The sequence below is a fragment of the Lynx rufus genome, unplaced genomic scaffold (assembly GCF_022079265.1).
Source record: "Lynx rufus isolate CCGP_SWC_20201006 ecotype Redwood Valley unplaced genomic scaffold, mLynRuf1.p SCAF_14, whole genome shotgun sequence".
In the NCBI taxonomy this organism is placed as follows: Eukaryota; Metazoa; Chordata; class Mammalia; order Carnivora; family Felidae; genus Lynx; species Lynx rufus.
Genome location: NW_025814828.1, coordinates 19,587,095 through 19,614,684, shown reverse-complemented (window position 1 = coordinate 19,614,684; position 27,590 = coordinate 19,587,095). Strand labels below are relative to the sequence as shown.

General features: G+C 41.6%; 3 pseudogenes; 2 read left to right on the top strand and 1 right to left on the bottom strand.

The window, feature by feature from the left end:
* The first annotated feature begins 3,160 nt into the window (after window positions 1-3,160).
* LOC124509206 (centromere protein N-like) lies at window positions 3,161-4,822 on the top strand (annotated as a pseudogene).
* Window positions 4,823-13,215: 8,393 nt separating this feature from the next.
* On the bottom strand, window positions 13,216-16,226 carry LOC124509205 (transcription initiation factor TFIID subunit 10-like; annotated as a pseudogene).
* A 2,566-nt stretch (window positions 16,227-18,792) lies between these two features.
* Window positions 18,793-19,246, top strand: LOC124509414 (calmodulin-1-like; annotated as a pseudogene).
* Window positions 19,247-27,590: the final 8,344 nt, after the last annotated feature.

The following is a 27,590-nucleotide window of genomic DNA, read 5'->3' as shown; positions in this document are numbered from 1 at the left end:
GGATTGTTAAACCCTGGCTTTTATATTATGGCATTGGTCTTAAAGGAGAACACCAACAAAGTGAGTATTGTATAAGAAACCTACATTTTAGGTGAAAGTGGTATATTTAGGAAGTCTTAGGCTCTAATGGTGTCTCAGAGGTGCAGGAAAAAGTGTCCATTCACACTCCAGATGTAGCTGTCTCAGACACAGAGATCATGGCAGCACCTCAGGCTCTCGTGACTTCGATACACCCAGGTTTCTGAGGATGCCTGGGTCTGCTTCGTGAACTCATTGGTAAGTCCAAGACAGATGGGTCGTAGTGGGCTGTGGAAGCTGTCTAACCCCAAAGAAAACTGCTTGCAGCTATGGCTTAGAAAATGGAATTCTGTTCAGTGGGTAGAGATAGGGGCTGTGTTGCTTACTCTGGAAAAAATATCTTCCACTATACATTTTTTTGCATTTCGAATCACTCATGGGCAGTCATCCATGGGTTGGCAGTCTAGTGTGGTGTCTGGGAGCGTGCTGACTGGATCATCATGTCTCAGCCCCTGCAGAGAGAAAAATCATCATCAGATTACCCAAGATACACATGTAGTTTTGTGCCTATGTGGAGATATATAGATAGGGACCCTTCCAAGATGAAAATTAATAGAATCATCAAGATCATAAAGTTCATCAGACCTGAATTGCCCAAGTTAGGGCCATGGTCACCTGCATAGACTCTCACACAGGGCATGATAATCTATCTCCAATTCGGAATCTGGCCCCAAACCAAGACATAATAATTCCAGCACATGAGACCAAGGTAGCCTGTTAGATATCCTCAGAGCCATACACCAGTACAGAAGAGATTTCCATGTCTCATAGCCAGAAAAACTAGACCTGACACCCTAACTTCTCTCAAGCGTATCTCTGACCATGCATGCAGTAGATAGCTTCACAAAGAATGGCACTGGCCTCCCTGTCTGCATCACAAATGGAGGCAGTATGCAAGGACTCTCATTTGGACTGTGTTTCATATTTTTATCCTCCTACCATATCCAACAGGACAATGGTGTCAGGAAAATAAACACAGTAGTCATCAGCTTTGTGGGACTTTCACTGGATCATTCATGCCCCGTGTTATTCCCCAGCAGCTAATGCTGTTGGAAAATTGCATGGATTCTCAGAGAAAAGACTAAGATAAGTAAACAACCAATACTCCAGACCTAGTGGAGCACATAATTTAGAAAATAAATTTGGGCTCTAACTATGGCATATCCCCAGCTCATACCTTCTCTATAAATAGAATGTTAAATTGCTCAGTTAAGCAAAGGGAAGCAGGCCTAGAGTCAGAATTGGGAAGGAAATGCCTGCTACATTGACACCTCCCTCCAAGATGCCTTTCCTCCTTTCAACCCAAGTTTTTATGTCCTAGAAGTGTACACTGGGTTAATGCAGCTGAACCATTTTTGGATGTTTTTGGTAACTAACGTACCTGAGGACTTTGCTGTATAATATGGAGTACTTTGATTTTATTGTTTTGGCCTTTGAAGTGTCAAGCAAAACTCTTACGTTTAAGGACCTGTTACTTATATCATCCTATTCAAGGTAGGTTTTTATAGATGTATCAGACCTACAGCACCTGAACTACACTCTTATTATAGGTAGTTGAGTGTATTTCCTCATTCATTTGCTTACCTCAGAACCAGAATGGGAGTAAGCCAGTATCCCTGTGTCCCCTCATTCGTTTATGGTCAGGGTGCATGCAAATACTGCCACATATGTGTCTGTTCCAGCTGTCTTTGGAGCAAATGCCTCCTTGTTGTTATTTACTAGAATTTCATATTGGATTATCTCCAGTTCAGACTTATCCTTCAGCTGTCATGTCGGGGTATATAGCTTCTTTTGGTATTCTCTGGGAGCCTCTTTTGTATTTTGAAAGCCTCCTGAAAAGAGTTGGCTATTTCTTGGCTTTTGACCTTATTCCAGGTTCAGATAATAATTTGATTCTGGTGACTAATGTATGTAACCTTTCAATTTAGGGTATCTCATTCTCTAGTTTTGTACTTCCTCTGCCATTTGGATTGTGATTTATATGGTCTCCAAATACTAAAGTAGAAGTATGGTCCCAACTTTTGTGTCAGCTGGTGGTGGCACTCAGGGAGCCCTATTTCCTTGTTTTACCCAGCCCTCTTTCCCACATGGTGTGGGTGATTAACTCCTCACTTCCTTTTGACAGATTTATTCCATGTGACTTTTAATTCCCTTTATCTGGGTTTCATTGCCCTTTTGGGGCAAAGATAGGTGAGACCTTGAAGGTTAAAATAGGACATGTTGCTAGTGAGAGGGAAGGAGGAGATGATGGATGTGCTCCCTGGTCATTCTTGGGCCAAGAGAACTTCGGAAACCATACGTATGGGAGAAGAGTATGTGGAAATGGATTCCATCGGGGTTCTTTCACAGCTACCCCTCTGAAAGTTTCTTTTAATGACCGAAATCCTGTCTTCAGTCAGAGAGTCCATGTTCTTTTATATATATATCACTCAGCAAAATGAATGGGAACACAGGAGACATGGGGAATAGTGGAAAAAAATGAAAAGGGGAAAGAAGTGAGAAAGGGGTTGAATTGGGAGAAATCCGGAAACACAAAGATGGGTGCGGTGAGGAATCAGAGGCTTTATGCACTGGTCAAGACTTGAAGGTACCCATGATTGCCAAAGCTTTCACCTGTAGAGAAAATGGGGCACAATCCATGGAAGCATAGAAGTCCCCATCTGCATGGTTAATGTTTTCCTTGGACTGTGTGTGGAAATAATTCACAGTAAAATGAGGACTGATGTGAATTTATGGGTGAGTTTATCCCCTTTAGGAGATAAACTGATAAAGACTGTTGTTGGGTCTAAATTTAAAATTGGATCGCCTTCAGGGGCACCAGGGGTGCCTCAGTCGGTTGAGTGTCCAACTTTGGCTCAGGTCATGATCTTGCGGTTTGTGAGTTTGAGCCTCATGTCCGGCTCATTGCTGTCGGCCTGTCAGCCTGTCAGCACAGAGCCCACTTCAAATCCTCTGTCTCCCTCTTCCTGCCCCTCCCCTGCTTGTGCTCTCTCAAAAAATACATATTAAAAAAAAGTGGATCACCTCCAGGCGACAGCTGCTGAGGAGACACATTACTGGTCATGTTGGACGTGCCAAAGAGATGGACAGAGCTGTTGCCGAGTTTATCAAGAGAACCATTTTGAAAATCCCAGTAACTGAAATGATGACAGTCCTCCAAGCCTGGGATTTTTTTTTTTGGTCTGAAAATCAATAGCAGACCACAAACTTCTGGAAGAAAAAGGAATCGCTTGTTCAGCGCTTGGTTATGCTTTGTGAGGAGAAGCAGGCAAGTGTCAATGATGCAGCCCTTGTAGACGTCATTTATGCTCAATTTCCTCAGCACTGGAAAATTTGGGATATTTTTCAAATGAATAAAGGACCAGGTGAAGACATTGACCTGTTTTATATGGAACAACTCAAAAGATCAGTTAAGAAAATTCTGATAAGTTTCAGAGATGCTGAGGAGAATGCAGTATGGATTTGAATCTCTGGGGAGTGCAGTATGGAAAGCCACACCAACACAAACTTGCTTATGTGGTGTGTTATTCCCAAACTCCGTATGCCTTCTTTTTTCTCCCAGTTGAAGAACAATATACCCTTTCTGGGTCAGGCAGTGACAGTTGCTAGCAGATACCATCACATTGTGAAAATGGAGTTCAGAAGCTGGTATCTGGACTCTCTTAAGGCTATTTTTTTATTTTTTAATTTTTTATAATGTTTATTTTTGAGAGAGTGAGAGAGAACATGAGCAGGGGAGGGGCAGAGAGAGAAGGTGACGCAGAATCCGAAGCAGGCTCCAGGCTCTGAGCTGTCAGTACAGAGCCTGACGTGGGGCTCGAACCCACAAATCACGGGATCATGACCTGAGCAGAAGTTGGACGCTTAACCGACTGAGCCACCCAGGTGCCACTATTTTTAAAAATTTTTTTAATGTTTTATTTATTTTTGAGAGAGAGAGAGTGCGAGTGGGAGCAGGGCAGTGATACAGAAAAGGGGGAACAGAAGATCCCAAGCAAGCTCTGCACTGATAGCAGCAAGCCTGATGCAAGGTTTGAACCCACAAACTGCGAGATCATGACCTGAGTTGAAGTCAGACACTCAACCGAGCCACCTAGGTGCCCCAAGGCTACTGTTTTTAAACAGTATAATCAGACATCTGAAACTTGCAACTCTACTACATCTCTACAAGAAAAAAGCCTTGGGCTAGGTATAAACATGGATTCAAGGATTATTCATGAAAACAGAGTAGAAAAAGAGAGAGTCCGCAGAGTGACTCAAGAAACTTTTGGACTGGTGCCTGGGTGGCTCAGTCAGTTAAGCATCTGATTCTTGATTTCGACTCAGGTCATGATCTTGGTTCATGAGATCAAGCCCCACATAGGGCTTTTACGTTGACAGCACGTAGCCTGTTTGGGATTCTCTCTCTTCCTCTCTCGCCCCTCCCTTGCTCATGCACATGCTCTCTCAAAATAAAGAAATAAACTTAAAAAAAAAAAAAGAGAAGCTTTTGGAGACTATCCTCAACTAAGAGTAGACTTTGTACAAAATAAGCTTGAAATGAAATTCAAAAGTAACTTAAATGGGGACATCTTGGCTGAGAGAGAAACCCTTCCGGTGCCTAATAAAGTTCTCTAGTCTGCATCTTCTGGAAGTGTTGAAACTCTTAGCACTGGCTGGTACTGCAGATGTACCACTTTCTCCATTGCTCACTTGCATACCCAATAAGAGAATGAATTATTTAAGAATTAGAGATAAGTTATAATGAACACTGGGTGTCATATGTAAGTGATGAATCACTAAATTCTCCTGAAACCAATATTACGCTATATGTTAACTAACTAGACTTTAAATAAAAATTTGAAAAAAAGATGGAAAAAATAAAATAAAATTAGAGATAAATAAGACACATGTGGTTTTATAAGCACAGTATCTCCTTGATTATATTGCATATGCATTTTAGTTAGTGGCTAGCTGGTTAGCTTTTGTTTATAAGCTTGTGTTTTAGAAATTAATCCATGATATTGACAGTTTAGAAATGTTCATTATAATTGTTGGGACTGTTTTTCCTTCTCCATTGTGTATCCCTTTTCCCCTCTATCCTGCAAAGCATAGCAATTGTGGGTCTTTAAAATGTGACAGGATGTCCTTTTTCTCATTCCTGTCTCTTCTCAATCCTGGAGAGGTCTGATTCCACTTGCTGATTTCCAGGGATTTTCTCTTAAGCCTTGGATCAGAGAAAGAAAGCAGCAAGAAATTATACCCAACTCAAAACTTTCTAGGAGAATTATAAAATTGGTCCATTCAAAGGGTATAGTTGGACCCATTAAGTTATTGCAAGAGGTAGCATATCAGATGATTCAGTTCTATAAAATAATGGTTTCATTCTATAGTTTTCATAATTTGTTTTATCATAGATATAGCACTCAAACTGACCAATAGTATGCTTCTTTTTCAATAAATATATTAAAAATTGTTTTTTATGTTTATTCAGTTTTGAAAGACAGAGAGAGAGACAGAGCACAAGCAGGGGTGGGGCAGAGAGAGAGGGGGACACAGAAACTGAAGCAGGTTCCAGGCTCTGAGCTGTCAGCCACAGAGCCCGACATGGGGCTTGAGCTCACAAACCACGAGATCATGACCTGAGACGAAGTCGGACGCTCAACCGACTGAGCCACCCAGGCGCCCCATTCAATAAACATATTTATTTATTTTATTTTATTTTATTTTTTTAAACAATAACATAACATTTATTTTTTTTCAGGAATACTCAAAACATCCTTTATTTTTATTTTTTTCTCCTTTATTCCTTTAGGGTTTATTTTTTTTCAATATATGAAGTTTATTGTCAAGTTGGTTTCCATACAACACCCAGTGCTCATCCCAAAAGGTGCCCTCCTCAATACCCATCACCCACCCTCCCCTCCCTCCCATCCCCCATCAACCCTCAGTTTGTTCTCAGTTTTTAAGAGTCTCTTATGCTTTGGCTCTCTTCCACTCTAACCTCTTTTTTTTTTCCTTCCCCTCCCCCATGGGTTTCTGTTAAGTTTCTCAGGATCCACATAAGAGTGAAACCATATGGTATCTGTCTTTCTCTGTATGGCTTATTTCACTTAGCATCACACTCTCCAGTTCCATCCATGTTGCTACAAAGAGCCATATTTCATTCCTTCTCATTGCCACGTAGTACTCCATTGTGTATATAAACCACAATTTCTTTATCCATTCATCAGTTGATGGACATTTAGGCTCTTTCCATCATTTGGCTATTGTTGAGAGTGTTGCTAGAAACATTGGGGTACAAGTGCCCCTATGCATCAGTACTCCTGTATCCCTTGGGTAAATTCCTAGCAGTGCTATTGCTGGGTCATAGGGTAGCTCTATTTTTAATTTTTGGAGGAACCTCCGCACTGTTTTCCAGAGCGGCTGCACCAATTTGCATTCCCACCAACAGTGCAAGAGGGTTCCCGTTTCTCCACATCCCCTCCAGCATCTATAGTCTCCCGATGTGTTCATTTTGGCCACTCTGACTGGCGTGAGGTGATATCTGAGTGTGGTTTTGATTTGTATTTCCCTGATGGGGAGCGACATTGAGCATCTTTTCATGTGCCTATTGGCCCTCTGGATGTCTTCTTTAGAGAAGTGTCTATTCATGTTTTCTGCCCGTTTCTTCACTGGGTTATTTGTTTTTCGGGTGTGGAGTTTGGTGAGCTCTTTATAGATTTTGGAGACTAGCCCTTTGTCTGATATGTCATTTGCAAATATCTTTTCCCATTCCGTTGGTTGCTTTTTAGTTTTGTTGGTTGTTTCCTTTGCTGTGCAGAAGCTTTTTATCTTCATAAGGTCCCAGGAGTTCATTTTTGCTTTTAATTCCCTTGCCTTTGGGGATGTGTCAAGTAAGACATTGCTACGGCTGAGGTCAGAGAGGTCTTTTCCTGCTTTCTCCTCTAGGGTTTTGATGGTTTCCTGTCTCACATTCAGGTCCTTGATCCATTTTGAGTTTATTTTTGTGAATGGTGTGAGAAAGTGGTCTGGTTTCAATCTTCTGCATGTTGCTGTCCAGTTCTCCCAGCACCATTTGTTAAAGAGACTGTCTTTTTTCCATTGGATATTCTTTCCTGCTTTGTCAAAGATTAGTTGGCCATATGTTTGTGGGTCTAGTTCTGGGGTTTCTATTCTGTTCCATTGGTCTATGTGTCTGTTTTTGTGCCATCAATAAATATATTTAAAAGCTGGTTGAAATAAATAAATAAGGGGTCTTTTAAGTAGGGCGTTATCTCAGAGAATGTCTTTTCTTTTGTGTTTTTGAAAGTGCCTTTAAAAATAATAAAAGTATATGTTTTGGGGTAGCCAAGAAGTCACAGTGTGTCTGAATGTCCTGCCTTGTGCTATCCAGTAATGCAGGCGTGCTTGGTTCTCCCACAGTTCTCACTCCGATTTCTGTATGGTCGCGTTACATTAGAACATAGGCAGAATTGAATTTGATCACTATTTGTTTGCATTAGTGTTGAGCTTATGTTAATGAGTTCAGAAAGAAAGTAACTTTATTTGTGCTCTTTTCCCCAAAAACCGACTTGGGGACTTCTTCCCATGTCTTGGAGGAAAGCCCAGCAGGGTTCCAAAGTTTTTTTTTGTTATTCTTATATAGATAAATGTTCTGTTGCCACTTCCCTTTGGTAAGAAATCTATTCCAGGGTGTTAATCCAGGTTTGCCTCAATTCCTGAACGTTGGGGAATATTTTTCAGTCCCAGATGGGACCTGTTCACAGACTGGAATCCTGCAGGTGATATGTATATATGAGTATGGAGTCAGTAATGGGCAAACACTTTTTGTCTTTCTGTTCTCAGTCTATCTATTCTCCAGTTTCTCGTCCTTTTCCCCCTAATGTGTTCCCCAGAGAGACAAGAGAAATGACATGTTGGGAAAGTTGTAATGTGGTGATAGGCTCTGAGATGTGGAGGATGCCATGATGTGATGCTTTCAGGAAATATTTTCATTTTTCTTCAGGGACCTCAGACTTTATGCCCTGTCACATGCACTGACCTTTCTCTGACTCTCAGACCCTCACCTCAATCCCTAGGCCTGCTATGACCATCACTTCTGTTGTTGACTTTCTTCTTTACTAGGCGGTCCTCTTGGGTGGCTTCCCTGTGAAAGAATTCTCAGACTTCTCTTTTTCCAGAACAACCTGTCAACCTAGGAAATCAGTATCTTTCTTTGGAACTGCTGTTCTTTCACAAGGTAGACGCTTACTTCCTTTCTCCAGGGGCACCTCAAGCCTTCACTTCTTGATGATACATGTGTGAGTCACACAGTTGTTCCTGTATCCCTCAACCTTCACAAGCGTCAGTCATTGTTTTCCGAAGCTCCTGGTCAGTGATTCACAGCAAGGGAGAAACAGTACTTAGCCTGCCCTTATGAGTGTTTAGAAAATACCCAGCACACTGACAGAATTCTCTAAAAATTCTTTCTCTTTTTCCTCTATGTTAATTCTTTTATATCTCTTTGGTAGTTTAATGGAGTACTATTGGCAGACCTGTTTGGTATCATTTGTTTGCCATGTGGCCAGCACTTCACTTCAGAATATGAGTGTATTTGGGGCGCCTGGGTGGCTCAGTGGGTTAAGTGTTGGACTCTTGGTTTAGGCTCAGGTCACGATCTTGTGGTTCGTGGGTTTGAACCCTGTATTGGGCTCTGTGCTGACAGTGCAGGGCCTGCTTGGGACTCTCTCTCCGTCTCACTCTGCCCCTCGCCATGCTCATGCTCTCTCAAAATAAATAAACTTAAAAAAAAATAGAATATGAGTGTATTTGACACAAATTGTCTTCGCCTTTGGAGAGTGTTTTAATTTGCTAGCGTTGCCTTAGAAAGTAACCAAAACTGGGTGGCTTTAACAACAAAAACTTACTGTACCACACATGTGGGCCTCGAAGTAAAAAATGAAATTGTTGACATTGTTGGTTATATGGGAAACGAATGAAGCAGGAGGGTCTGTTCCAGGCCTTTCTCTGTGGCTTGTAGATTGCCTTCTACATGTTCACGTAGTGTTTTCCATGCATGTGTATCTCTTTCCACATTTTCTGTTCTCATAAGGACACTGGTCATATTAGTTTAGGGCCACTCTAATGATATTATTCTAACTTGATTACCTCTGTAAAACCCTTTTAAAAATAAGAGCACATTCCAAGGAATTGGGTGATAGGACTGCAAATATGAGTTTTGGCGGGGGAGCACAATTAAACCCATAATAGATCTTCTGCCAAGTCTTTCCCTTGAGAGAGCTTGTCTTCATTCTATTCGATGCACACTTTTAGGAATGTGCATTTGCTGGGACTGGTTGAGAGACAGTCCCTGACCCCTAGGATTTTGTGACCCACCCCACTGTTGTGCATCCTCTTTTCTTTCTAAGGGCTCCTCTTGAGTGATTTAATTTGGATACAATCTCAGACCACTTACCATCATAGTTTCTGCATGTGGGCATCGTTGATCGTAGCCTTTTCTTCTGCAGATGGTGGAAGTGCAGTTCACTCCCAAGTAGGAATTCTATATGAGGACTCTCCGACTTTGCTTCATGGTTGGATACTGTAACAATGGTGCTTGCTTTACAGGATGAAGTATACAGCTTGGGCAGCTTCCTAGGATGTTTCCTGGAGTGTTTATTCTCTGTTTAATAGCCAGGTGGGAGCTACCATTGGAGGATGGCTCGGATTCTTAAGGAAGATACGGGAAAAGAGGAATACATTATTGATGTTCAACTCCCAGTGGAGCACATGATTAAGAAAGTTAGTTTGGGTTTTAATGTAGCAGTTCCCCCAGAAGGCTGGCTTTCATTTAAATAGAACATTTAATTATGTATTTTGGGATTGGGTGGGCCAGACTCTTGATGGTAGAGAGTATGACTACCATACTGACCACTCTGATGAAAGAATTCTATATTTCTTCAACTAAACTCTTTTATTTTTTAAAAAATTTTTAATTTTTTTACATCTTATGTATTTTTGAGAGATAAAGACAGAGAATAAGTGAGGGAGAGGCAGAGAGAGAGGGAGACACAGAATCCAAAGCAGGCTCCAGGCTCTGAGCTGTCAGCACAGAGCCCGACATGGGGCTCGAACTCACAAACTGTGAGATCATGACCTGAGCCGAAGTCAGACGCTCAACCAACTGAGCCACCCGGGGGCCCCTCAACTAAACTATATTATATCTTTGCTTGGGGACATGGGATAATTCTAGCAGAACCAGTTATGGTCCGTTTCTTTGTGAGATGGCCTAGCTTCTCAACTTAGAATATGATTGTACTGAGCACTAAATGATTTGCCCTTTGGATATTTGCCATACCTCTTACAGAAGGGACGTGTTGCTTTCAACATCTTGTTCAACGGAGACTTTAGGGATATGTCTGAGTCACTGCATCTTCAGTTGTTCCATCCTTAACTGTAGGCACTGTTGGTAATTTTCTAATGGAGTTTACATATTTCAAACACTCCTCCGTCTTTGTATACAGCCTTGTGGTTCCAGCAAGTGTATTGCTATGGTCACAGGGTTACTTTGAAAGAGGAGGATTACCTACACAGAAGGATAGGGGGTGACACCGTCACCTGGTGTGATGCATCCTCTTCTTTTTGTCTGAGCACACAGGTTTTGATTCATTATTTTTTTTTTCCAATCTGAGCTCTACCAGTTATTGTCCCTGTGGCCATGGGAGAGACATTTAATGTCTGTGAGCCTCAGATTCTTCACTTTTACACGGGAGATATTTTATGATGCTCCCTATGTATTGAAACTGAAATGAGATGAGAAGTCTACAACTTTATATTTAGGATTGTAGGTATTCTTATTCATCATAGCAATCAGATGTTATTTTCAGTCAAAATGTAGGAATTCAAACCAAGGGCAGTGAGCTAAGGCTCATCAGGTGAGAATCTTAGACGTTTGTGTTGATCTATTTGAACTAACTGTTTGAAAGTAGCCTCTAGTTGAATGTGGATAAATTTTGATTGTCTAACATTTGTACACATAGTCAAAGTTAGGTAAGAAGGAAGAATATGAGAAGGGCAGATTTCAAAGTGATTTTTATTTTGGATATAGAAAAAGAGAGCATGTCCACTCGTGGAAATTGTCTCTCCAGTATTCCTTACTGGCAAAGTGCACGCATCTTTCTACCATATTTTTAAAATGCAAAGGTTATGGTGTTTATATGTGGCTTGTGGGGCAGGCCTTGTCCAGATGGAGGCTGTCCCTTAGGGGATGTGAGTCCATGAACATCTCCTGCAAGTCTTTATCTGAATGTCTTTATCTGTTACCTGTTGCATTGTGCAATATTCCCTCATTGATCTGCTTATTCTTTGTGCTGAATATTCATCTTTTCATGATGAAGGACCAGGCACTCCTTTGGGAGGCAGCACTAACCAGAGGGACTTGTTTCTGCTCTTAACGTGCTAACACGCTCCAGGGTTTATCAGTGGTTTAGGGTTTACTCATAGAACTATAAAATTGTTGTATAAGAAGTACTCTGTATATTCTGGTGGGAGAAAACACACACAGGATGTTATAAGAGCTCATAGTATATGGAACCCAAGATTTATTCTGGAGTGGGGTCAGAGTGAGTGAGTAGTCAGGGTACAGTCCCAGATCTCTTACCTGATAGGACATGTTGCTTTCAGTGTCCTGTTCAGTGCAGCCTTTCAGGGATATGCCTGACCCCCAGCACCCTCATGCACCAAAACTTTAATTGTGGGCACTGCACGTGCTTCTCTCGAACGACTTTATATATTTTAAACACTCCTCTTGGTGTTTGGACATAGCGCTATTGTCACATCAAGTGGTAGTGACTGGTCACTGCTGTGGGTTCAGGGTTACCCTCAGAGAGATTTACTAAGTCAAAAGGGTATGGGGGTGGCAGTTGAATCTGGTGTGAAACACCCTCTTCCTATGTAAGAGCATACGTTTTGGAGTGGCACACCGTCAGTTCTAGTCTGAGCTCTGCCACTTCTTGAACCTGTAGCCTTGGGAGAGGCATTTAATCTCTCTGAGGCTAGATTTCTTCACTTTTACACTGTAGATAGATATTGCATGACCCTCCCTGTATGCTGAAGCTGAAATGAGATGATAAATATAAAGCCTTAGTACAGCTCCTGATACTTAATACTGTAAACTTCTCATTCATTGTATCAATCAAATGTCAGATCGAGTGTAAACAGTGTGAGTTCATAGAAAGAAAGTGTGAGCTTAGGTTGATCAGTGGAGAGTCCCAAAGGGTGGTTCTAGCTTGGGTATTTGGACATTTGAACTTTGAATGCAGCCCCTAGGGAAATAGGAACAAACTTATTAGTTCATCATTTGTGCACATAGTGAATGTCGTGGAAGGGAAGGGGAAATTTCAAATAGAATTTTCACTTTAATTCACATTTTGGAAGAAGAGCGAGAGAGAGTGGCCTTCCTGGGAAGCCTCTGTCTAGTAGTCCTTGGTAGCCAGGTGCAGGTTTTTTCCTTGATAATACTGAAAACGTCAGAGTGGTGCAGACTGGTATTTGGCTCGTGGAGCAGGCCTTATCCTCATGTAGTAGTCACTTAATGGGATGTGATTTTCTGGGACTGAAAGGCCATCCATTCCTATGCTGAGAAGTCACCAAGTGTCTTTATCTCCACCTTGAGCTGTCATAGTCCGGAGAAGAGTGTTCTCCTACAGTCTTCATTATGCCTACCTGGCCGTCCGAATCCTTTGGAGCATATTCAGGTGGTAATTTGTTCACCATGTCCACAGTTATGTTATTGTTTACCTTACCTTCATGAGCGTAAGGAGAAAGTATTTTTTTTCTCTGTGTATGATGATGATCATGATTTTGAGATGATAACTTCTAATGTGTTCCTAGTGCGGCCAACATGGCTGGGGGTAGGTGTCCTAACGTGTTACAAGGTACAAGAATGGAATTGATGTGCCACATAGGGACAGTCTGGGGAAACTGTGGGTAAGATAATGGGAGCGTGGTAAAAAGGCCAAGTGCTGCAGGGAGTGGTTATGGCAACATCTCATAATTGGACGGATCTGTGAGTCCTTTTTCAGGCCTCTTCTTCAGTCTAACTGATGGCCCCTCTCCCCCAGGAGTGCTGTTTTCCAATTGTTTTGTGGTAAAATAAGCACCATAAAATTTACCATCTTTTTTTTTTTTGCCTGTCACAATAAGTTTATTATGAAAGCAGGCTGGTGTGGGGACAAGGGGACAGACAAGTACATTTAGGTTGGGTGGCTCAGGTGAAGTAGTGCGGCTTCTTCACACTGATGCCACCATACTCGCTGAGGGCAGGGGTCGAGTCCTCCATGGTTAGAGTGTACTTGCGGTCCTTGCTCTTGCTTTGGGAGCTGCCAGAAGCTGTGCCCTTCATTTTGCAGTGCTGTAGGGCATCGCTGGCAGTATCTGAGATGAATTTCTGGGCAGCTAGGGAGATGAGCCGAATTATGCGTGGGTCCGAGGCCTCAAAGCCAGCGCGGTTCAGGTAGTAACCAGTCACTGCATCTGGGATCGTAGGCGCGTAATCCTCCAGCTGCATCAGGAAGTCCACCATAGGCGTGCTGGACACCACCGGCCTCAAGGCTCCGTTGGCCGTGCGTAAACCCCGTTACAGCACCTAAACCCCTTTAGACGTGGCCCCCTCTGGGGGCGCCGCGCCGCCCGCCCGACAGACACCGGAGCCGCCCCGCGCCGCTCGGCCGCCTCCCCGGCCCGTGCCGCCACGGGTCCCGTGCCCCCTTCCGCAGCTCCAGCCCCAGGTCCCCCAGCCGTCCCCGCAGGGTAGGCCTTGTTCTCCGCAGCGGTGCCGGCGGGCAGCGCTGCGGGGCCGGCAGCGCTGCGGGGGGCCGAGACCTCGGGCGGCGGAGCCCTGCGCCCGCCTCGGGGTCCGCGCCGGAGCGTGGGAGAGGCAGCGAACCAAAATGTACCATCTTAATAATTTTTAAGTGTACTATTCAATACATTCACATTATTGTGCTACCAGCGCTACCATCCGTCTCCGGGACCCTTTCATCTCATAAAACTGAAACTCTAGGGGCACCTGGGTGGCTTGCTTGGGTGAGCGTTCGACTGTTGATTGCAGCTCAAGTCACGTCTCAGGATTCGTGTATTCGAGCCCTGAGTTGGCCTCTGTGCTGACAGCTGGAGCCTGCTTGGGATTTTCTTTCTCCCTCTCTCTCTGGCCCGCCCTCGCGCTCTCTCTCTCACTCTCTCTCTCTCTCAAAAGAAATAAACTTAAAAAAAAAAAAAACCCAAAAAACCAAACAAGAAACTGAAACTCTATACCCATTAAACAAGAACTCCTCATTTCCCCTTCCTCCCACCCCCTGGAAACCACCGTTCTAGTTTTTGTTTCTGTTGTGTTTTGCTTATCCATTCATCTGTCCATGGACACTTGGGTTGCTTTTACATTTTAGCTGTTGTGAGTAACGCTACTATAGACATGGGTGTGCAGATACATCTCTTTTAGACCCTGCTTTCATTTATTTTGGATGTATATACTCAGAGATGGAATTGCCGAATCATGCGGCAATTTTTTTAAAGTTTTTCTGAAGAAATGCCATACTGTTTTTCACAGCAGTGGTAGGTACCATTTCACCTTCCCACCAACAGTGCGTAAGAGTTCAGTTTCTCTACATTCTAACCAATACTTGTTATTTTCTGGGGTTTTTTGATAGTAGCCATCTTAATGGGTATAAAGTGGTATCTTAGTGTATTTTTGATTTGCATCTCCCTAATGATTAGTGATGTTGAGCATCTTTCATGTGCTTATTATTTTTTTTTTTGTCGTCGTATACTTTCTCAGAAGAAATACCTGTTCAAGTCCTTTGTCCATTTTTAATTGTTTTTTGTTATTGTCATTTTTGTTGAGTTTATCCTATGATTTTTGTGCTCCGGCTTTTCATCCTATTTCTCTGTTCCTTCTTTGTCTTGTCTTTCTCTTGCTATCCTCGAAGTTTTAGTGTTTTCCAAGGATCTGTCTTTAAACTCCTCCTTGTCTCTGGTCCTTTCTTTGCCAAATCTTACCAGTGTGAAGATGATGTCTCCAACCCATATTTTCTCTCTAGAGCTCTCACTTTTCTTCTGGCTCCCTGCTCTAGCGTCTCTTTTTTTCTTCCAAGGTTTTATTGAAATTCCACTTAGTTAACCAACATACAGTGTAATGTTAGTTTTGAGTTCAGTGATTCAGCACTTCCATACAACACCTAGTGCTTATCACGACAAGCACACTCCTTAATCCCCATCCCCTATTTCCTCTACCCGCCTCCCCTTTGGTAACCATCAGTTTGTTCTCTATAGTTAAGAGTCCATTTCTTGGTTTGTCTCTCTCCCCCAACGTGTTTGTTTTGTTTCTTAAATTGCACATTATGAATGAAATCATATGGATTTGTCTTTCTCTGACTGACTTATTCTGCTTAGCATCATACTCTCTATCTAGCTCCATCTGTGTCGTTGCAAATGGCCAGATTTTGTTCTATTTTATGGCTGAGTAATTTTCCATTTTGTATATATACCACATCTTCTTTATTCATTCATCAGTCGATAAACATTTGGACTGCTTCCGTAATTTGGCTATTGTCCTCTAACATCTCTTGTTCATTCCAGTCTTATGTACGATTCTGGGTGGGAATTTTGGTTATTTTTTAGGCTGGTTGTTGTGCTGCTGTCTCATTACTTTGGCATCTTGGAGTGTTTCCTGCCTTTACATGGTCAGGGATTGCTCACCACCATGTCTAGCCCATAGGAGGAGGTGGCAAGGAGAAGGGGCTGAGGCGTGTAACTGGAGTCCTGGCTGTTTGCTCAGGTAAAACTTCCAGTTCTGTATAAGAAGGGAAGTAATGAATGTTGATAAATAACTAGGCTTCTCTTGCTCAGGTAGCTTTATTATTCCTCATGTAGAGGCTTAGTGTTTGTTGAGTACGAAGATCCAGCTACCAGTCCCAACCAAGGAGGGCCATTGTGTGGAGGATGGCAGAGATCGTAACAATGCCAACCACGAGAAGAAGGAGCGCACGGACCTTGGCCCACTGCGTCTTCGATGGGTTGTGAGTTACCAAGTAGGACTTAACACACAAGACACTTGGTTAGAATAGTGCTTTACTCATGGAAAGGGGGAAGAGACACATGATCAGCATCTGTAATGTATGCCAGTCTCCCATGGCTAGCGGGTCCCTCCTGATAACTGATGCAGGGTGATGGACTGTACACATCACTCTTGTGCTGCAATTGAAGACCTCCATTCCTTTGCTGCTGGTGGGAGCAGAGGGAGCAGATACACTGATGGGGAAGGCCAGGTGCCATATGACACATACTTAAGGAATACAAACAAGTTCACAGTTTCCCCAGGGCAGGGGAGAATCCTTCAGGGAAAAGTTTTCTTACTGGGAATAATCTGGGGCCAAGTGATACCTCAGTACCCAACGTTTTTAGGGGAATGTTCCAGGGCCAGGACACTTAGCAGACAATCCTGGGGTGGGGGGCAATAGATCATGCAAAGGTTACTTCCCCAATAGTATTCTAATCAATTTTGGAGTGTATTAGAGTAGAGAATTACTGGAGCTACTCCCTTTCTATTAGGTGACATCATGTCCTCAAGGACAGACTAGTCTGAAGGATCATCTCATTAGAGTAGTGGCTTCCTTGTATTTTTCTTCTTTCTGTTGTCCTTGACTAATAACTTTAAATATCCCAGTTATTTAAAAAATTTTAAAATATTTATTTATTTTTGAGAGAGACAGACAAAGCATGAGCAGGGGAGGGGCAGAGAGAGAGGGAGACACAGAATCTGAAGCAGGCTCCAGGCTTTGAGCTGTCAGCACAGAGCCCCATGTGGGCTCGAACCCACGAACCCGTGAGATCATGACCTGAGCCGAAGTCGGGCTCTCAACCGACTGAGCCACCCAGGCACCCCATAAATATTCCAGTTATTTCAATGGAAATTTAAACTTTATACTACTTGGGTTATTGTGAGTTCAGTTCAAAGCTATTTGGAAGTAATGTTCATTGCAGAGCACGAAAGGGGATATGGCTCTCTGGTCAAGATGGTACCAGGGCCATCTCTTGAAATTTTTTTGGTGTGTTTCCTGGGGATGGGAGGATTGACATGGAGGAGGACTCCAAAAAATGATTTTTGTAGTATTGGAATGCAAATAATCCTTGTGAAAATGTCTTTGGGAGTCTGTCTTATCAGTATAAACCTTTGCCTGACTCCCATGATGTGGTAGATGCCACGTAATATTCTGTAGCCAGACTCAAGGGGACCATGATGACTGGGAGAATAAATCCTGTGTCAGAAATATGACTAAATACTCATTTCACAATACATACACTTCTCCGGTATAATGTTCTTGTAGAATGCAAACATGCTGAAGGAAACCTTAAGATAACTGAGGTATCTAAGAAAGATAACAGGCAGAGAATCATGTATGTTTTAGGTCGGAGGCTCATCTTTACAATTGTGACTACTGAGAGCATAGGAAGGGATACTGATAAAGCCCTCCTGTATTCTGGAATAGCTGTCCTGTAGGCAATAGTGTTTGCTCTACATTGTCTTCCCATCAATGACCATGTGGCACATTTGTAATTTGGTTTCCCAGTTTTCACATTCCACCAGAACTACTTTGTCATGTTCAAGAAGAATGTAATTAATATGACCATACATATTTAACATGCTTTGCATGACATAAGCACACTGGAGAAAAAGTCTGGCAATAAAATGACATAGTATGTAGGATAGGAGCAAGCTGGAAATGAGGATACGGTGCCGATTTGCGTGAAAATCAAGTCTTCTCAGCATAAATGTAGGTGGAGTATGGTTCACGACCTTTTCCTCTGATCAGTTTATGGATGACCATCAAAATCATTTTATTTTAAATGGGAAAAAGTGCAATAATGTGTCTTCAGCAGACTTTTCTTCTGTATCTTTTCCCTTACACGTGATCTTTATATTTTAAGAATTTTGGATCAGATACCAAGAAATTTTACTTTTACAACCATAATTCCGTGTAACCAAGGAGAATCAGATAAAGGTAATGAAGTAGAATGATTATGGTAAAACAAAAAATGTTTCTGTGCAAAACTTAATACTTCCACTAGATGGTAGCAAATGGTTGTTTTATACCTTTACAGTGACTGTGTTGTTTATAAAATGATCACTTTTCCTTCTTTCTTTCTTTTTTAAGATTTTATTTATTTACTTTTCTGAGTAAAACCTATACCCAACATGGGGCTAGAACTTAAAATCCTAGGATCAAGAGTTGCATGTTCTGCCAGCTGAGCCAGCCAGACACCCCAAAATGCTAACTTTTCTAAAATTAGAAAAACAATTCTGGAAAGTAAAAATTGAATCTGAAATGCTGCTTCCTTTGGAGAGGGTAAAACACAGTTGAGTTTAAATCTGTCAAAGAAAAGGCAGATAAAACTTCTTTTCCTAATAGTCTTTTCAAGTGGCAAGAAAACATTAATTCCAAGCCTGGTTTCTGGTGGGTTTTGATAAAATTTTGCAGAAAATCGTGGGTCGTGTATGGACTATTTCTCCTAGTGTTACGAAGTTTGTATGCTTTTAAATGACCTGTCCCTGGAGTGGGGCAGCGGCAGGGGCCCAGCATGCAGTGCACACCGCCTTAGCTGCAACAGTAGTGGCTGCCGTAGAGCCACCCCTGCCGTCACAGCCCCTGCTCTGGTGCAGCCACCCTCGCTCCCTCTGCTCGTCCTCCCTTCGCTAGCACCATGGCTGACGAGGTGACGGAAGAACAGATTGCCGAGTTCAAGGGAGCCTTCTCCCTACTTGACAAAGATGGTAATGGCACCATCACAACAAAGGAACGTAGAATTGTCATGAGGTCATGGAGTCAGAACCCAGCAGGAGCCAAATTGCAGGAGATGATCAATGATGAGGTGGATGCTGATGCTAATGGCACCATTGACTTCGCAGAATTTTTGACTGAAATGGCTAGAAAAACGAAAGATACAAGCAGCGAAGAAGAAATTTGCGAAGTGTTCTGAGTTTTTTTTTACAAGGATGGGAATGGTTATATCAGTGTGGCAGAACTATGTCGTGTCATGACAAACTTAGGAGAAACACTAACAGATGAAGAAATAAATGATCAGAGAAGTAGATATTGATGGAGATGGGTAAGTCCACTATGAAGAATTCATACAGATGATGACTGCAAAATGAAGACCTACTTTCAGCTCCTTTTCCACTCTGTAGAAGAATCATACTGAATATTTTACTTACCTCTTGCAAAAAAAACAAAAACAAAAGCAAAAAAACAAAACAGAACAAGCCGTTCATCTACTCTTTCTCTTTCTATAAAGCAAAACTGAATGTCGAAAGTACCTTCTGTCCACACACACAAAATCCACACATATGCGTTGGTGGTCCTGCCTCCTGAAGATCAAGCTACATGTCAGTGTTACTATATAAACGCTTGTACTCCCTTAATGATAGGAAAGCACTTAGTCGACTCCTTGCGTGTCCATTTGCTAACGGCCAGTTTTTCATGAATGTAGCTTGACAATTGAGCACTGTCAGGCTTTTGTATTAAAAACGAAAAATGAAAAATCAAATTTGAAACCTATTCAAAATGTGTTCCGGTTCAGTTTGTTAGTTTAAATTGTCGAACCTGGTTTACTGAAAACAAACCTTTAAAATTGGCTTACCTCAGGACGCTGTGCAGAAAAACGGGTGAAGGATAGAATGTCTAAGCGCAGCCCCACTGAGCTGGCTGGCCCTCTGGTACTTCCATGCGCCCACCTGTGATGGTGGGGACACACATCCCTGCGGCATGCCGCGTGTGTTGGTTTGGTGTTGTCCGTGTTGTATTGGCACGAAACGGGGGTGTCAGGCTGTCACGATTCGTACAAATGTTTCAAAAGAAACCTTTACCAAGGGAACGTCTTTGGACTCTGTTTTTAAAATCTTCTGAGCCATGGGTTGGAGCCAGCAGACTGGGCTGTAGCTGTGGACTTCAGCACAACCATCAACATTGCTGTTCAAGAAATTATAATTTATATCCATTCCAAGTTGTAAATCCTGGTCTTTTTCCCCCAGTAAAAGGACTATTAACTTACAAAAAATAAAATGCCTTTTTCCTGGATTCCCATGGTCGGTCATGAAGTTGGTTGTGTTGCAATAAAATTTGAAATGAAGAGAACACTTGGAGGAGTTCAATGTGACGGTGGAATGATAGTATAAGTAAACATTTTAAAACAAAATTTCATCTGCTTTTGATCTATTTTCTACAAACCTTTCGTTAGTTTTGCCAAACAGAGTTTCATGTAGGTAGTCTGCTAGTGGCTCACGGTTTAATTAAGGATAACCTGATTAAAAATAGACATTTCAAAAGAGAGAGGATCGAAGCAAGCAAATGAGTGGTATCACATATGTATGTACCAGTTTGTTTAATGATTCACCCATATAGAGGCATCTGGGCTGTTTCCAGGTTTTGGCTTTTACAAAGAAAGCTTCTATGAACATTCACCTACAGGTTTTTGCATGAATATAATTTTCATTCCTCTGGGATAAATACATACACAGGTTTGCAGTCACTGAGTCATATGATATTTATATGTTTAGTTTTAAAACAATCCATCTAATTTTTCCGGAGTGGCTGTACCATTTTACATTTCCACCAGCAATATATGGGTGATCAAGTTCCTTGTCATGCTAGTCAGCACTTAGTGCTGTCCTTATTTTATATTTTAGCCATTCTGATAGGTGTGAAGTGATATTTCAATGTAGGTTCAGTTTGCTTTTCCCTGTTGGATAATGATATTGAACATATTTTCATGTGCTTATTCATCATCTCTATATCCTCTTCACTGAAATGTCTCTGTATACCTTTTGCCTGTCTTCTCATTGAATTATTTATTTTTTCACTGTGGAGTTTTTAGTGCTCTTTGTATATTATACATACTGGTTGTTTGTCAGACATGTGGCTTTCAAATATCTTGTTACAGTCTGCACCTTGTCTTTTCATCCTCTTAACAGCTCTTTCACATAGGAGAAGTTTTTAATTTTGATGAGGTCCATTTCGCCAAATAAACTCTTTAATGAGATTTCTTATCTGAGATTTAGCTTGTGAAGGAACACATGATAAGACAAATATTGTAGATCTATTGTAATATAATTTATGATGACCATCTCCCATTTTGGACTAAAAACTTTAATAAAAAGCACAATTTACCTATATTTTGGTGAATAATAAAACTATGCACATCTTTTTTCTTAATTTGTATTTACTTTTTAGAGAGAGAGAAAGAACGCAAGCAGGGGAAGGGCAGAGAGAGAGAGGGAGAGAGAGGATCCGAAGTGAGCTCCACATTGAGAGTGGGGAGTCTGATGCGGGGCTCAAAGTCACTGGCTGCGAGATCATAACCTGAGTTGAAGTCGGGTGTCCAACCGACTGAGCGCCCAGGTGCTCCTGTACATCTTTTATTTTTATCTTCTACCTCAGTTAGATTGAGATTTCTTTTTTGAGGGTTAGGATTGTGTTCATTCATCCTGAGTCCTCTTTGAAGTTGGGTACAAGGTCTTACACAGAACAGGTGTTCAACAAATATATTTTAATATTCCATCAAGCCATCATGGCAGGGTGTAAAGAGGTAGAGTTTGCAATAGTGACTTGAAATTCTGGCTTTGCCTCCTTGCCTGCAGTGAAAAATTGGGTGAGTCATTTCACTTCTTGAGCTTCAATTTCCTTACCTAACATTTTGGATAATTATACCAAGTTCATGGTCTTCTCGTGGGTTTCAAATGAAATCACATCTGTGAGGCACCCAGTAAGGTGCGTGACACATAGTAGATTGTAAGTAAATGGTAACTATTGGAGTTACCAGGATTTCAGCTCCATAAATCCTTTTTAAAAAAAAATTTTTTTTACATTTATTTATTTTTGAGAAACAGAGTGAGACAAAGCGTGAGCAGGGGAGGGGTAGAGAGAAGGAGACACAGAATCTGAAGCAGGCTCCAGGCCCTGAGTAAGCGGTCAGCACAGAGCCTGATGTGGGCTCGAACCCACGAACTGTGAGATCACGACCTGAGCTGAAGTCGGATGCTCGACCGACTGAGCCACCCAGGCGCCCCTCAGCTCCATAAATCCTTAAACAGAGATTATAAAGACTCAGACTACTGGGGTTGAGTCTTTGAATAGATACCATGTGATGAATTGAACTGTATGAAAAGTCTTGATTGCTTTAAACCATACATTCTAAAGAAGTCATAATTACATTGATGTACACTGTCATCTAGTGCAAAATTTTTTAGTTTGGTGGTTATATCAAGGCCATTTTTAAATTTCACATCTTTATTATTTTGATTATAAAAATATAAATTGGTTCTTTTTCTCTTGATGAGAGAAAAGGGGGCTTAATTTTGATGTAAGAAACAGAGCTGTTACACACCTCAGTAGTCCTTTCTTCCCACTTGGAGCTTTGCCTACATTTTTCTTTTTTTTTTAAAAATTTTTTTTTCAACGTTTATTTATTTTTGGGACAGAGAGAGACAGAGCATGAACGGGGGAGGGTCAGAGAGAGAGGGAGACACAGAATCGGAAACAGGCTCCAGGCTCTGAGCCATCAGCCCAGAGCCCGACGCGGGGCTTGAACTCACGGACCGCGAGATCGTGACCTGGCTGAAGTCGGACGCTTAACCGACTGTGCCACCCAGGCGCCCCTACATTTTTCTTTTTAACTGAAGTATACTCGACCTACAATGTTATATTAATGTCAGTTGTGCAACATGTAGATTCAACAATCCTATACATTACTCCATACTCACCACAATAAGCTAATCAACATCTGTCACCGTACAATATCATTTCAATCTTTTTTTTTTATGTTTTTAAAAATTTTGTCAGGCCAACTAGGCCATAAAAATATTTTTTTAATTTTATTTTTTATTTTTTAAAATTGACATCCAAATTAGTTAGCATATAGTGCAACAATGATTTCAGGAGTAGATTCCTCAGTGCCCCTTACCCATTGAGCCCATCCCCCTCCCATCCCCCTCCAGCAACCCTCTGTTTGTTCTCCATATTTATGAGTCTCTTCTGTTTTGTCCCCCTCCCTGTTTTTATATTATTTTTGTTTCCCTTCCCTTATGTTCGTCTGTTTTGTCTCTTAAAGTCCTCATATGAGTGAAGTCATATGATATTTGTCTTTCTCTGACTGACTAATTTCGCTTAGCATAATACCCTCCAGTTCCATCCACATGGTTGCAAATGGCAAGATTTCATTCTTTTTGATTGCCGAGTAATGGTCCATTGTATGTATATATATACCGCATCTTCTTTATCCATTCATCCATTGATGGACATTTGGGGTCTTTCCATACTTTGGCTATTGTTGATAGTGCTGCTATAAACATGGGGGTGCATGTGTCCCTTTGAAACAGCATCCCTGTATCCCTTGGATAAATGCCTGGTAGTGCAATTGCTGGGTCGTAGGGTAGTTATATTTTTGGTTTTTTGAGGAACCTCCATACTGTTTTTCAGAGTGGCTGGACAAGCTTGCATTCCCATATCAATGCCATTTTTAAAATACATTTTATACAGTTACAAGTTGAGAAATATTTGAACCTGAATAAAACAACAAATGTTTATAAAAATGTATTAATGCATAGAAGAAAAATAATCAAATAATGAAAACTTATTCTAAAATATTTATACATTTGGGGTGCTTGGGTGGCTCATTGGGTTGAGGATCTGACTTCAGCTTGGGTCATGATCTCGCGGTTCGTGAGTTTAGCCCTGCATCGGGCTCTGTGCTGACAGTGCAGAGCCTGGAGCCTGCTTCAGATTCTGTGTCTCCCTCTCTCTCTGCTCCTCCCCTGCTTGCATGCGCGTGTGTGCTCTCTCTCAAAAAGAAATAAACATTAAAAAAATTTTTAAAAATAAATTATTTTTACATTTTACTGAATGTTGCATTTCTTCATAAGCATAATATAATAATCAAGCTGAATTAAATAACTCTGCTTAAGTGTAAGGTAAATATAATCAAGTGGTGGATATCAAATTAACATAGAAAATTACAGAGCAAAACAGAAATATTTTAAGTCAGTTAATGACTTAGCATTAGCTAAGAGATTTCATTTTACCTATGTTTAAATTAACAATATAACTATATTTGCAGTTGAGAAATTGCTTCTCTTATGTTGTTATAGTTAGCAATTTGTATCAACACAAGTTTCAGTTACATATTCTTGTAATCATTTTAATTTTCAAGAGTTGCAGAATTTGATTTCATTCATCTTTAGCAAATGCTTCTTGAATTTTGTGATTAAATGAGGCTGTGATTAACAAGACCCGCCCCCTCCAGATTATTTGGGAAACTGCTATAGCTATAAAAGACATCCTGCAGGAATTATGGAGTTCAGCTGGAGGTTAACTTTCTGTTGCCCAGGTAAAGAACACTGGCTACTTGGATATTAGGTTTTTTTTTTTTTTCAGCCACAAAGTTCTAATTTAGTGTTTCTTAACCTGTGCCCCTTTGATTACCTGGGCCTAAACTACCCAGGCAACTTGTTATAGATTCCATGGCAAATTCCAGATAAGGTGAGTCAGAATTTCCTGAAACGCTGCTCAGGAATCTACATCTTTCACAAGTACTCTAGGTGATTCGTATGTCAAGTTTGAGAATTTAGGTTTCTTGTTTTTCGTACTTTGTCACTCCCAATGCAGTTGAGTCCAAGGTTTACTGGCTGTGTCGCGGCAAGTAGGTTCTAAAATGTGAGGCAGCAGAGGCTGCCATGCCACTATACTTCTGTCCCAACAGTGTTTCACACTGGGCTCAATTTCTGATTGTCATGGCCTAAGGTGGGTGGTAGCTTCCAGTTTGTCAGCGCTTCATAACCACACTTAGCCCCCAGTCTGAGAAATTATACAAATGTACAACATGGACACTCTATGCTCCCTTCTTGGCCTTCAACTGAGAAAAACAGATATTTGCCAACTGTGGCCAGGCAGGGAAGAAGCTGGGGGAATAAATATCCCGATCTCTCTTTTCTCCCACCCTCCAGTCCCCTGTTTATGCCTCTGATTGGCCAAACCCAAGCAGAAGTCAGAGCATAAGGGAGTCAACTCATGCATTGCATGAAGATTACAAGGCACAAAGAAGGACGGAATAAGATAGAGGGGAAACAGAATATTCAGCATACACATTTAAAGTACCTCAAATGCAGTTCTGTCACAGTATAGTGTATACCATGAATTGGTTAAAGCAAACCTTTTGTGAGGAGTATGTGAATCAGAGTGAGGATAGGTATGAGGAAGCTTTTTACTTGGTTTTGCCCATTCTCACCTCCAGAATCTTTACTGCCATTGCTAAATAGGGTCCGATCAGGAAACTCATTTTATACTATGTCTAGATGGTCTGTATAACTGATCTTTAGGTAAAGAATGCAAAAGAATGATGAATACATTTATTTAATGGAACCCATAAACATTTCAATATATGATGAATATTACATAATTATATGCAACCACTGTATTTAAAAATTTTTTTAATGTTTATTTATTATTGAGAGACAGAGAAAGACAGACCATGAGCATGGGAGGGGCAGAGAGAGAGGGAGACACAGAATCCGAAGCAGGCTCCAGGCTCTGAGCTGTCAGCACAGAGCCCGATGTGGGGCTCAAACTCACGAACCGTGAGGTCATGACCTGAGCCAAAGTCGGATGCTCAACGGACTGAGCACCCAGGTGCCCCAGATGAAAACCCTTTCTCAGGAGTGACCAAAAGAATGGTCTCTGATCTCCCAATGTCTTTATTTCTCTTTTTGCATGACTCAATCTGTTAGTTAGGATGTAACTTCTCTTGCCTGTGACAGAAATGTAAATTAACAATGGCTTAGACAAGATAGGAATTTATCTTTCTTTAAAAAATGTTTTTTAATGCTTATTTATTTTTGAGAGAGGGAGAGAGAGAGAGAGAGAGAGAGAGAGAGAGAGAGAGAGAAAGCATGAGTGGGGGAGGGGCAGAGAGAGAGAGGGAGACACAGAATCCAAAGCAGGCTCCAGGCTCCAAGCTGCCAGCCCAGAGCCTGACATGGGGCTTGAACACACTAACCGTGAGATCATGATCTGAGCTGAAGTCAGATGCTTAACCAACTGAGCCACCCAGGCACCCCTCTTTCTTTTAGGTAGTAGTCCCTGGCTGGTATGACAACACTGCTCTACATGGTTGTACAGGGATCAGGTCCCCATTTATCTTGTTTTCTGTCCCTCCTCTGTACTTGTCTGTACAGTTCAAGGTGGCTGGCCATGATATTCATGTTCCAGACAGCAGGATGGAAGAAGACACAAGAGGGAGGGAAGGAAAATATGCTTTTCCCTTTAAGGGTGAGAACTAACATTTGCACACATAACTTCATATTCTGTTGGCCAGAACTTTTTCACGTGGCCATGCATAGCAGCAAAAGAGGCTCAGGAATTCAGCCTTTATTTATTTTTTTAAGTTTATTTATTTATTTTGAGAGAGACAGAGACAATATAAGTGGGGAAGGGACAGAGGGAGAGGGAGAGAGAGAGAATCCCAAGCAGGCTCTGTACTGTCTGTGCAGAGCCCACTGTGAGGCTCGAACTCATGAAACTGTGAGATCCTGACCTGAGCTGAAACCAAGAGTTGGATGCTTATCTGACTGAGCCACCCAGGTACCCCAGGAATTCAGCCTTTAGATGGGCAATCATAATAAGCATAAAATTTGATTACATCAGAATGGATCACAGGGGTGCCTGGGTGGCTCAGTCGGTTGAGTGTTCAACCGTTGGTTTTGGCTCAGGTCATGATCCCGGGGTCGTGAGATCGAGCCCTTCATTGGGCTCTGTGCTGAGTGTGGAGCCTGCTTGGGATTCTCTCTCTCTCCCCCTTTGCTGTTCTCCCCGACTTGCATGTCTCTTAAAAAAAAAAAGAATCACAGACTTAAATGCAATACTATAAAATTCCTAGAAGATAGCATGTGAGAAAATCTGGATAATATAGGTTTTGGTGATGACTTTTTAGATGCAACACCAAAGACACAATCCATGAAAAAAAGAATTTGTAAGCTGGACTTCATTAAAATTAAAAATTTCTGTTCTTTGGAAGATACTGTCAAGAGAAAAAAAGACAAACCACATACTGGGAAAATGTCCTTATCATATGTCATCAGGGAAATGCAAAAAGAAAGCAACAATGAGATACCACTGCACCCCTATTAGAATGGCCAAAATCTAGAACACTGACAGTATCAAAAGCTAGTGAGGATGCGGAGCAACAGGAACTCTCATTCAGTGCTAATTGGAATGCAAAATGGTACAGCCACTTTGGATGACAGTTGGGCAGTTTCTTAGAAAACTAAACATATTTTGTCATATAATTCCAGCAATTGCATTCCTTGGTATTTATTCAAATGAGTTGAAAATATCCACATAAAAACTTGCACACGGATGTTTATAGCAGCTTAATTCATAATTGCCAAAACCTTGGAAGCAACCAAGATGTCCTTCAGGAGGTGAATGGATAAATGCACTGTGGTGCATCCA